This window comes from Tiliqua scincoides, chromosome 4 (assembly GCF_035046505.1).
Source record: "Tiliqua scincoides isolate rTilSci1 chromosome 4, rTilSci1.hap2, whole genome shotgun sequence".
NCBI lineage: Eukaryota > Metazoa > Chordata > Lepidosauria > Squamata > Scincidae > Tiliqua > Tiliqua scincoides.
Window position 1 is genome coordinate 197,657,188 of NC_089824.1, and position 12,958 is coordinate 197,670,145.

Sequence of the window (12,958 nt, forward strand, 5' to 3'; positions counted from 1 at the left end):
GGTATCTACAGAGGCCATTCTGCTATCTGTGGGTCATTCTTCTATCTGTGGTTGCCAATCTGAAGCTATTCTCACATTCCTCACAGTTTGACTCTTTTGCAGCTTGGGCTGCTGGCATTCCTGGCCAGGTTAGTGAGGAGGGTCAGCGGGGAACCTAACTGCATTTTCCTCATAGGTTCAATGATTTGGTATCCACTGATTTGGCATCTGCTGAGTTTTCCAAGAACCTAACCCCAGCAGATAACGAAAATGGACCGTGTGTCATATTTTGGATCTTTCTCAAATCTGTACAGGCAGGAGATAGCCCCATTCTAAGCATTATCCAAAGAACTGGGAAGTTTAGAGGATGATAATGACGGTGACGATACTATTATTGGAACAATAAAAGCAAAATGATCTAGTTTATAGATTTGGGGACAATATCTTTCCCACATCACAGAGAAACTAAATAACACTTAAGACACAGCCATTGTGTCTTAATGACCTCAAAATTCTTTGCTTGATGCTATCACTTGTTTTTATTTCCCTGTGTTTTCTCCTATGCACCCAAGGGAAATGTTTAAAGAAGATCACATGCTTTTGGAGATGTAAGGAACAGATAAATAAGCATCTCCTATCAGTGTAAGTTACTGTAACTTCCCTTGGCAACATTCACAGGAAAAGCCTGAGTAAATAAAACAGCCGCAAAGACGTGGAAGCGAAGGAACCAATGTTGTCTTTACTCAGATGATATGGGGGGGAGGTCACATATTTATGATTCATTTATTTATTAAAAATACTTATATCTCACTTTTCTAAGTCCCTCCTTCAGACCATAGCTACATCCCAGACACCCCAAATATCAGTGCAATTCTATGTGAACATTGGAACAATGGGGAACAATATTTCTCACTGGTTGGCAACCTTCAGTCTCGAAAGACTATGGTATAAGCCTACAGCACCCGGTATTCCCAGGCGGTCTCCCATCCAAGTACTAACCAGGCCTGACCCTGCTTAGCTTCCAAGATCAGACGAGATTGGGCATGTGCAGGGTAACAGTTGCTCACTGTGCAACCCCCAACAGGAGAGGGAAAGGTAATGCTCTCAGGCACCATCTCCAACAGGACCTGGCTGCATGTTGCACCGCTTTCCCTCACAAACAAACACTGAGCAAGCATTCCAGTCCAGAGATTTGGTGTTTCTGATACTGCCAGCCATGACTTGCTAGGCTCTCTGCATTTCTCCGTGGTATCGACACGCAGTTTTCTAACAGGGCAGAGGATCTGCCGCACAGCCAGTTGTACAGACCACAAGGGAAGCCTCTGCACTTCCAGCAGCAGTGACCACTGTGGTCTTAGCTGTTCCTCTGTGCTGACTACTTGTTCCAGACAGGCCCCTGTTGCTTTGTAAACTCCATGACAAGCAGTTTACAGCTGGTGCAGCCAGACCTCATCGAAATCTGCTACTTTGCTGTCTGTTGCATAACTTGCAAAGACACTAGAGTCTTGTTGGAAAGAGATGGTCAGCAACCCCATTTGGTTGTTTCTGTGTCAGCTGCTCCTCCATCTCTTAGGCTGTGTAATTAAAAATTTGACACGATCGTACAAGTGGTGGTCTGAAGTCCCCTGTTCCCCTAACACCATAAGGAGAGGGAGGAGGATAGCTTAATATTATCCATGCTGAGGTTACTATGCAGCAAATGCCAGCACTGATGCAAAGGGCATAGTATGTGTGTGTGTGTGCCTAAATATGTGGGCTGCTGCAACGGGGCCCTGTGTCACATGCAAGTCCAATGATTGGCCCAAGCAGTGCTGCCTCTGATAGGTTAATGGGCTACAGTCTCTGAGCCAGGTGCACCTGCTAAATGACCCTTGAAGTGCTCTTTGTACCTCTCCTGCTATGCTTGAATAATTACAGTGCATCCCTATGACATGCCAGTGTGAGTTCAAGACTTACCTCTACCTCTTCTTTAGCCCCTCTCATGGGTGTTTCTGACTTGTCATGCAAAAGGTGAATGTGATGTTGGTTAGTCTGTCTTGCCTGACTCCCAGCCTTGGTCTCCAGGCAATTGGATACCTTCTCCCTGGCTTGCTGTACTGTAGGAGGCTCCTTCTGAGGCTCATCTCAGTCCCTTCTAGTTGGTGGACTCACTCAGAGAGACTCCAAGCCTTGCCTGGGGAGGTGTGTGTTCTTGTTTCACACAGTTGCCCTCTTCCAAGGGAGCTCTCTTGCTTTTGTTGGTCTGCTATCTGTTTTGTTGCTATCTTGCTTTTGTTGGAAAAGTTATTTCTCAGAAGTGTGTGTTTGTGCAGGGGGCTGGGGAGGAAGTGCTATGGCATCCTTGTGTCATGGGGTCATTTCTCCATTTTTAGCGGTGTTGGCATTGCTGTTACTCATTCATGGGGGTTGCTGGGGGATGTTGGCCAGGCAGTGGCCCTGTGCCTGCTGTCCCCCCCCCCTCGCTTGGTTCACCCTGGCAGTACAATCCTGGTCAACTGCATTGAGGATGGATAGGTTGTGGTGATGGCTTCTTGCATGTCAGGCTGATGTGGGACAATCACCCTTGTGATTGGTGGGTGGTGTTCAGGTTTCCGTGAATTGAATTGAATGCTAGCAGAATGCTGTGTTGAATGCTAGCAGAGCTATTGGGAAGACTGCACCACTGTGGAGCTGTTTTGGCTCCTCTCTCTCTCTCTCTCTCTCTCTCTCTGAATTGGATGGGCTTAGGAGATGACAGGTGTGGGTCAGGGGTTGCACCACCACAGCAATGGCAGTGGCGCTACTTGGGCATAGGATTGCTCCATAAGGATATCTCACAGATAATTTTTTGCCTGCTCAGCCAACTCCTATTCCCAGGCTTCTTTAGTGGAAATTACAGTTCAACTGGAATAGTAGCTAATACTATTTTGCAATGTTTTTTTTTTTCAACCGTAGATCAGTTTCAATAGATCAGATACCAGATTTCAGTTGCTTTGTATACTGTAAGAGTTTAGAAATCCTGCAGATTGACCTAAAAGTGCTCAATTCCTATTTGCACATTTTCTTATTCTTACATTTTTTAAAATTAATTTGACCCTGTCCAATGGTGACCCAAACACTCACCATCAAGGAGGAAGAACTTAAAACGCAATTTCTTTTCTTACTTAAAGTATTTTTCCCCACATATTTTAGCAGGGCTTTATAAACATGCAACACAATGATTTTATAATGTACTGCTGCATAGTTAGAGAATGTTAGCTTTATGACCTATCTGGAAACCTCAATGCTGCTTTAATTAAAACAAAACCGAACAGAGAAGTCTTGTACCAACATGTTGCTGTCAGCACCCTGCTAACTATCTAAATTGAACTGTGCATATCCCTCCCTTAGCTACAAAGACACTGGTGCCAAAAAATGTCGCTTACGGTCCTTTTAAAGGTACAGGCAGATTATTTCTAATTTGTTTCTCAAATTAGTTGCACCCAGTAGTAATAACACTCACTGTCAAAACTAGAGATTTGTGAGCAGCAAACTGGTGATGACACAAAAGTTTGCAAGACGACACAGTGTCACATCTTAATGCTATATGTGTTGGACATGTAACAAATGGGAAGGGATGGGGAAAGTCTTTGATGCTGTTGGGTGTTTGCACATTTGCTATCATACACAAATCACAAATTCCTTACTTCTTAGGGTAGAATAGTCCCCAACAGCCTCCTCATTACGTGACTTCCAGTGGGGTTTAAAGACTTACAGTCCAGTCTCATACTTATTGGCCGTTCCTAGTGAGGACCCCCTGCTGGCACTGAGAGCTATAAAGCAGTCAGCGCCAGTCGCAAAAGGTGCTCCATCAGTGCATGGCTGGCAGCACGGGTGAGGTCTGCGGCTTCCTGCCCATGTCATTTCTTCTCTCACTGATCTCTAATAAAAGTAAGTCCATAGGAGAGGCAGGAAGATGGCAGGAGGGTGGAACAAGGGCAGGGAGGGGGCAGGGGAGGAAGGAGGTGGACGGATCAGGCCCAGTATAGAGTGGGATCTTCGGCAGCAGTGCTGCTGACATCCTAACCCTATGCTCAATCCTGTGGTGTGGGTGCACTCCTGCCAGCTACTTAGCTGTTGCAGGACCAAAACTTACCTCTGGGGAAGGGGCCAAAAGTTTCCTTACTTAGAGGAGACTTCTGTAGCTACCTCCCCACCATAGGGTGCAGCGGTTGCCATTTTAGTGTGGTTACATTGATGGGGGGCAGTGGATAGGGCTGTTACTTGTTTTGCTTGGCATTCAGGGAGGGAGAAATCTCCTAGGGACCTTCTTTGTAAAATTTCTGTTGCTGCTTTTCTGTCGCTTTTATGTTATCAGTGTTTTATATTTTAATATACTCTTGTATCGTTTTTAATTGTTTTATTTTTCATTAAATGTTTTTATCTTTTCTGCGTTTAACTTTTATGTTGTACTCCGCTTTGAGTACCAGAAAAGTGGCATATAAATCCTTTAAATAAAATAAATGAACAACCAACAGTGGAGGAACAAAGTCCCCTAGAAACCACTGGGAGGGCTCCATTTATATTGAGGAATCATTGCACTGTACAGATATTCCAGAGGGGGGTGAAAAGCCATAAAGAGCTTTCTAAAACCATCCTATAATTGCTTTACTGTAAATTCCCTGGCCTATTGGAATATATACAAGTGTGGTATTCAGATTGTATCAACATTCGTTTGGGATGGCTTCCCATTCTCTTATTTTAGACACACAGAAGGCAAGTCTCTCTTTTCTGCATACAAATTCTAACAGCACACACATCAAGTCTGACACAGGAATGTGCCTGAGTTCCTCTATGCCATTAGTTTATTAAAGCATTTTTGAAAATAAAGCCTCCCACTCTTTCTCTCTCTGCTCACAAAACCTTCATTGTTCAGCTTTCCGTATTCCTCTGGAAGATGGAACAAGCAGTCAAACCACAGAGCATTAACCTAAAGATGCACTGGGTTGCATAATAAAACTTATTATCAGTGTATTATCGTACAGGCAGGGGTTCAGCAGGGCTGCTAGAGCAATACATAAAATCAGTGGTTAACTTAACCCAATTCAATCTGGATTCAAGTTAAACGGAAAAGAAAATGGTTCCAATACAAAAACATCTCAACATGCATGAACGTGACTTGCTATGGCCCATCACATTTCAGCATCACACTCTAGTACAACCTGGCAGTGGCATCGCTAGAGGTCTGCGGGGGATGCGGGATGCACCAGGTGACGCACCGGGGGGGTGACACGCCCTGGCGGGGTGACGTGCTAAAATAGCGGCTTCAGAGGCTACTGCATCTTGCCATACACCGTTGTATGTGGAATTCCCAGTGGAGTGCAATGCAAAAAACAGAATTGAAATGTCTCCTTTCCTTCAAAAGTTATGGCCAAAAAACTGGAAAGAAAAAATGCATGTATCCCTATGGAAAATGAAAGTGAGCTGTATTGTGTGTTTACTCACGAGTAGGCGAACTTGCCATAGTCCGTCGGAAAGGACAGGCTGAGAGGACTCCAAGGACGAGAAGGAGGTCCCCTCCCTTCCTCCCAGCTGCGAGTCTATTGAAACGAAGCCACGTGGCCGCGTTTACGCACAATTAGGCAAACTTGCCTTAGTCTTTCGGAAAGAGCAGGCGGAGAAGACTCCAAGGACGTCAGAATGGCCCTCATCCAATGAATGCAGCCCCCAAAAACACCCGAGAAGGAGGTCCCTGCCTCCCAGCTGCCCTATTGAGCCCAATGGAAAGCAAAGCAGCCTCATGGTCGCGTTTACTCACGAGTAGGCAGACGAGCCTTGACTGGTGGTCAGGCCAGGTAAAGGGGAATGTGAGGACACCAGAATGGTCCTGATCCGATGGAGCTGCTCCAGAAGGCAGCCCCCCCCCCCCCACTGAAAAGGACCATAAAGACGCTTCAACTGGTAAGGGAAAGTTTTCTATTTTGCACTTGCAAAGCCAGGTGGGTCTTTATATTGATGTGCTTGAAATAGAAGAACTTTAAACTGGGGAGGGCTGGAAATTGCACTGATTCTTTCAGGGGGGATGTTATTGCAGGCAGACTACAGAGTAAGCTCCATTGACCACTATGGGACTTACTTCAGAGTAGACATGCATAGGATTGGGCTCACAGGCTGTAATCCTACCTACACTTTCCTGAGAGTAAGCCCCATTGACCACTATGGGACTTACTTCAGAGTAGACATGCATAGGCCTGGGCTCACAGGCTGCAATCCTACCCACACTTTCCTGAGAGTAAGCTCCACAGTAGATATGCATAGGATTGGGCTCACAGGCTGCAATCCTACCCACACTTTCCTGAGAGTAAGCCCCATTGACCACAATAGGACTTACTTCAGAGTAGATTCACGTGGTGGAACAGGACTGGCTCCCCCATATGTAATTATTTATTTTATTTTAATTGAATTATTTATAATTATTTATTTTAATTTGCTTGATGATGTCACTTCTGGCCATGACATCACTTCCAATGGGTCATGGACAGACTGTTATTCTAAAAAGTGGGTTCCAGAGCTAAAAGTTTGAGAACTGCTGCAATAAGGTGTTAGTAAGTTGAAACAGGTTGTCTGTGTGTGTGTGACTCTACAAGTTTTCAAAATCACTAAAATCAGAGTTTGGTGGAATAATACCATCATGTTATATATCAATCAATGTGTAATTTCATGCAGAATGCAATGAAACAAACCACACTGAAATATCTGTGCTCCAACAAAAGGTACAGCCAAAAAACCAGTGGGGGCGGGGTGATGGTACATCACCACGCCCATCACCTGGGGTGTTGCCCTGCCCACTGCATGGGGTGATGTGCAGGCCTCCCGCACCGGGTGACGCAAATCCTAGTGATGCCACTGCTACCTGGGATGGAGCTGTACAGCTACAGACACACCCAGTTCAAAGCGGCTCTCATCAAGTTCTCATCAAGTTCTACAGGGCATGATAAATGAGCTATATCTGGTTTGCTGTCATGCTCATTGGGACAATACCAAAATGCGTCTCTCTCCCAAAAAATGCCTTGAGCCACCAGAGATTGGGGCTGCTAACTTTATGGAGCCTCTGAAAATCCCTTCAGCAACAACTTGACACAGAGCAATTACAAACATTTCTTTTCTTTTACACTATCTGCCTGACTGCAAAGGTTTCACCTGATACATTTCAGCTGTAGGCCAATTTGAAAAAGGGGGCAATCACACAGTCTCCAACCAATGGGGTTGCTGAGTATGCTGGAGGTTCATCCCTCTTAACTTTCTGCCATACGGATGGACACAGGGGTGGCCCAGTCATGAGGCTTGTTGAAGTGCATGCTTTGAACGTTGGCCAGTGGGACGCAGCAAACTAATGGGTGGCTCCCTGAACTCTGCACCTGCCCACCATCTCCCCCAGTCCATTGCTTTCCTGCTTCAGCCTCATCCTTTTAAAATGCACTCTCCATGGAGAGCAAGCCAGCAAGATGATGACGAAGGTGGGGGCAGTCACCCTCTCCTCTGACACTGCTGCTAGGAATTATGGCTATGAATTTGGAGGAGACAGTAGCAGCCACTGTAGACCTGGTTCCAATGACTATTCTGAATCATTGGGAAGAAGATCATTTCCTACTTACCTCCTCTCCCAACAGCATGCCTTCAGAACAGATGACAGGGGGAGGAACATTCTTCTAATTCCTTCCCCCACCCCCGTGCTTGTCAGTGACGAACTGGGGGTGTTAATGGGGGTGTACATGCATACTTGAAAAAAAAGAGGGGGCTGTGGAATTGGGGAGCATCAAGTTGAGTAAATAGTTCTGTGGGGAGGGGAATAAAGGGGTGTATGTGAGGGTGCATTGCATTGGAAAAAGTCCACTCAACCCATCACGGCATAGTGCATCCTCCATTGAGGAGGAACTTCAGAGGGAATTCCATTTCTGTGTGTGCAGAGTCTACAAAGGTACTGCTGTGCCTTCCTCAGGGGGTCCATGCCATTCATCAACATGCTCTACATCACCCCCACCTGTCATACGGATGGGCATTTTGGAATAAGTATAAATGTGTTTCAAGATATTTGTGTGCAAGTTTCTGAAATGGATCAGAATTCAGATCATATAATCGGGATCGGCGTCTCACAACTTTGGCCCAATGTGGCGGTTTCTCCTCTTTGTGCCCGCCTAATGTTGAGCTGAAAGTTTTCAGTTAAGAGTTTTCAGGTCAACCCTAGTGTTTCCCCTCACAAACACCCATGTAGAATGCAGGTTTTTTTGTACTATTTGGGCGCAACATTCAAATTTGGGAGAATCCCACTCATACCCACTGCAATTCACCTGCACATCCAGCACTAACCATACATCTGGCTGAATTCTGAAAGCGCTTCCCTTCTGTCTGCTGCAAACTGGCTTTTGAAATGCTTCCCCCAACATGTCACTGGTTGGCAACCTTCAGTCTGGAAAGACTATGGTATAAGCCTACAGCACCCGGTATTCCCAGGCGGTCTCCCATCTAAGTACATGTCACTGACACTATTTGGATTAAGGATTGTTAAATAGTTGCGTAACGATGGGCTGTTCGCAGGCTACTTTCCTCCACTGCATCTAGAGAATTGGTACTTGCAGAAAGTAGGGGATTGGGAGCACTGCTTGTATTGAATCTGACAAGCCTTCTCGGACGTTGATTTGTCACCAACCAGCAGCCCCTTCAGTGAAGCTCTGAGAAATGCTTAGTTAATTGGTCCATTCCTACCTTTGGGGGTTTGTATCTTTGAGTCTCCGCTGAAGCTCCAACTTTTGTATCTTTGAGTCTCCGCTGAAGCTCCAACTTCTGGAACCATGCAATTAAGTGCGAATATCCAATTTCTTTCCTTTTTTATATTTTTTTTAAGAAAGCAATTTTCTAAATCCCCGTGGTTGCCGAGAAAACTTGAAAATGTGAACCCTACAGGCTCAAAAAATGACATGTCAGTAAAATAAAGCACAAACATTGTGATTTTTTAAGACTCTAACCAAAACCTATCATGATTTTTCAATTTGTGCAGTATGATCTTTTTGGGGGGTGGGTGGGGGGGTGACATACTGAACTTCCATACATACACAACAAAAAAATCTGCATTGACATGGTATGTAAGGATATGTATACAACTCTCAGGGACTTGCTGGTAATAGGCTTATACCTGAAATGTTGCTGCCTATCATTCCCTCTTTAAAAGCGAAATTGATTTTGTGGCCTGGTACTTGGAAATGCGCAAATCTTAAGCTGCAAACTGCTAGCTTTGCCTGAGTAAGAAAATCCCATTCCCAGTAACCGGCATAGGAGAGAAACCTCCCCAAGACAAAGTTCTTCTTATACTCTGGTGCCTTTCACTCACAGGCCTGTCTGTTAAATTAAAGACTTATGTGCTCGTTCACGGCCTCCAGGGACAGGGTGCTTCAGCAAAGGGCTGCTTCACAGCCAGAAGCAGCTCGTCACAATTTGTTATTAATACCGAAGTGCCTCAGCACTCGCTGCGGATTAGCTCCGAGACTGGAATCCCTTCAAGAACTGCCAAGAAAGCAGAATCCTATAATGCTCCCCAGGCCCACCTTTTAATAATAGTGGCGGGCACTCAGGAGAAGATGGTCGTTAGTTAGTAATTGACTCAGGTGCACCTGTTGGAGAGAGTGTCTGTTGGGAAGAGTTTGGACCAACTTCTCCCCAATGGCACTGACATCTGCATTCATGACTGAGCGTGCGGTGTCAGTCGAACGCTGGCATTCTCTGAAGTCTTTTGTGCCCTGGTGTACTCTAGGAATTATGAAAACAAGGAACACCGGAGCAGGCTGTGAAAAGATAAGCAAGACACCTGGATGAAAATGCCACCGTTTCAGCAGGTTGCCCCACTACCTGCCCCTACTATCTTTTCTTTTCCATGAATCCCCACAATGAACTACTGTAAATTGTGACAAGTGTCCAAATTAGGCTGTTTCAGCTCTTATCCAAAGCTGCTCACACACCCCTGCTTAAAGATCTCTGTATATGAATCACGAGCCTTTCATTCCTGTTAGCCAAGTGATGCTGTCGATGGGATGTCTTGGCTCACAGCATATGGCCTGAGAAAAGAATGTTCTCCTAGGAGCCCTAGATACTTCAATAAAGACCCTCAAGAAGTCATTTATTGGAAGGCTCCAGGGTCCTTTCAAGGTTTTGCTATCAACAAGACTCCCTGTGCAAATGCACCAACCTAACTCCAGCTGAACATCTGCTAATAAAACGGCAAATCACGAGTGATGTACCATTGATCATTGCGATTACAAGCAAAGGGGAGTCAGTTCAGATAATGTAACACAAATATATTCCAAATGTATCTGGTCTTGAAATTCAAACCCAAGCTATTGGAAGGTGTATATCTTCAGAAGGTTCTTTGCCCATGTTTGTTTCAAGACCAATACACTTTAAAGGATGGGGAGAGATGTTGAATTGTTACAGCAATTATTCATAAATTGAATGGATTTTTCTTCTCAAAGAGCTCAGAGATTAAATTATATATGGAGGAACTAAGGCCACAAAGGAAATAATGGAGCACAGAACACAGTTAAAATTGCAGTCAAGGTTTTACATATTAAAATATAGCTTTCTTAATAAACATAGTATTTATATTTGGGCAGGAGGTCTGGTCTAGAGCAGGGGTGTCCAAACATTTTGGCAAGAGGGCCACATCATCCCTCTGACACTGTGTCGGGGGCCGGGGGAAAAAAGAATACATTTACATTAAAAATTTGAATAAATTTACATATTTGAGATGGAACATATGAATAAATGAAGGTATTGCAGTAGCTTAAGGCCTATAAAAGGCCTTGCACAAAGCAAGGCCAGCCTTTCCTTCACTGCCACTGCTGCATCACAGACGTGAAACAGCAAGTAGTAGAGGGAGCCCTCATCCCACAGCTCAGGTGAAAGGTCGAACAGTTGTCCTCACATTGAGAGCAGTTGCATCAGGCTAGCAAGGGCTCCAGCAAGTCTCTGGAGGGCCAGAGGTTCATTGGAGACTGGGTGCTCCCCGCGGGCCGGATTGGGAGCCCTCAAGGGCCACAAGTGGCCCCCGGGCCAGGGTTTGGGCACCCCTGGTCTAGAGGGTAGAGCCTCCGTTTGCCTGAAGATAACATCCGCAGGTCGCCAGTTCGAGGCCACCGGCACTGTGCGACCTTGAAGCAGCTGACAAGCTGAGCCGAGTTATTCCATCTGCTCTGAGCGTGGGAGGATGGAGGCCAGAATGTGAAACCAGATCAGAAAGAAACATCTGTAATGTTGTGGTTCTTGAAAGATAGAACCTTCTTTCAACTATAAAAATCCCTATGGGGATTTAAATAGCCTACCTATGTAAACCGCCTTGAATAAAGTCTGAGAAGAAATCTGAGGACCAAGAAAGGCGGTATATAAATACCTGTATTATTATTATTATTATTATTATTATTATTATTATTATTATTATTATTATTATTATTATTATTATTATGTTTGTTACAATGAATCTTCAAAATATTTTGATCATGAACAAGCCCCAAGGAATTTTTTGAATGTTCAAAATTAAAGAGACTAATTTCTTTAGTTTGGGGGCACGTGTAATTGGACGTTGGCCATCACATTCAGGTTTGTCAACAGACACTGGTAAATCTTTGCATTTCGGGAGATTCACACAATATTTTTGAGATTGTCAACCCTCATTCGTGAATATTGTGTTTTAACATATTCTCTCTCTCTCTCTCTCTCTCTCTCTCTCTCTCTCTCTGGGTGTGTGTGTGTGTGTGTGTGTGCATATGCACATGTACACATGCATGTGCAGACAGGCAGGCAGGCATTTAATTTATTTACAGTGCAATCCTATGCCTGTCTATTCAGAAGTAAGTTCCACTGTGCTTAATGGGACTTTCTCCCAGGAAATTGTGCATTGAATTGTAGCTTTATTTGTTTAAAATGTTTATACTGCCTTTGCAATGCTGCAAGAAAGATGCTCAAGATGGCACAATAAAATACAATAAAAATATTCATGATTAGCAAAAATAAAATTAAACAGCACCCCAAAAAAGTAACAGAACAATGAACTAAGAGGAAACAGAACAAAACCTAAACTGATTTGGCCCCACAGATTCCTATTTCAGATAAACATTTCCTATCGGAGCTGGAACAGATGGAACATAGGAGTCTTATATATAGAGGCAAAGAATTTCATAGCCTGGATGTCACTACAGAAAAGGCCCTCTCTAATGCCACTGTCAAATGCACCTTTTTGAAAGGCAGAACATGCAAGAAGACCCTCTAGGTTTATCTCAGCTGCATATGGTGGGTGGAGAAGGTGGTTCCAGTGGCGTAGCTAGAGGGGATGCAAAGCACTAAGTTTTGCAGGGAGCCTCACCGTGGTGTGCAAGCAGCCCTTTCCCCTCCCCTTTGGAGCCATTCTGGGCTTTGAGACCAACGGAGGCAACGCCCTCTAGCTACTCCACTGGGTGGTTTTTCAAGTCTTCTGATCCAAAGACTCTTGTGCTTTCCAATTAGGAATGATCCCAAGCCGCAAGGGGGTGAAAAGTTCTCTTCACCCTCGTTTCCGATGCAAAATGATCCCACCAACTTTGATAAGGCAGTGTTAGATAAAATAACTACATGAAATGGGGCTCCTGACACAGCATCAAAACAAATCTTAGAGTGAAATCATATGCACCTATAGGTAAGTGTATACAGGATTGCTGCCTTTCACTCACAGGGCAGGGAAATTTGCACCAAATTTCCTGGCCTGACATGGGGCCTCTCAAGTCTGCGCTTGCAAAATAGCAAATTTCCCCTTCCCCCAGGGAAATGCTGGTGCCTGCCTGTCATGCATAGGCTGCAATGGCCGCCATTTTGGCACTGCCGCTCTTCTGGGCAGCTCAGGACTGGGTTGTTACCTTTCTGTGCACATACATAGGATTGCACTGTAAGTGATGTGGCCCTGTTCAAAGAACATTGGAGGACCCCTGCTCCAGTGCTATAGAAC

At 44.8% G+C, this 12,958-nt stretch overlaps 1 pseudogene; it reads right to left on the reverse strand.

Annotated features, from left to right (window-relative positions):
• Positions 1-929: 929 nt before the first annotated feature.
• On the reverse strand, positions 930-1,046 carry LOC136650566 (5S ribosomal RNA; annotated as a pseudogene).
• Positions 1,047-12,958: the final 11,912 nt, after the last annotated feature.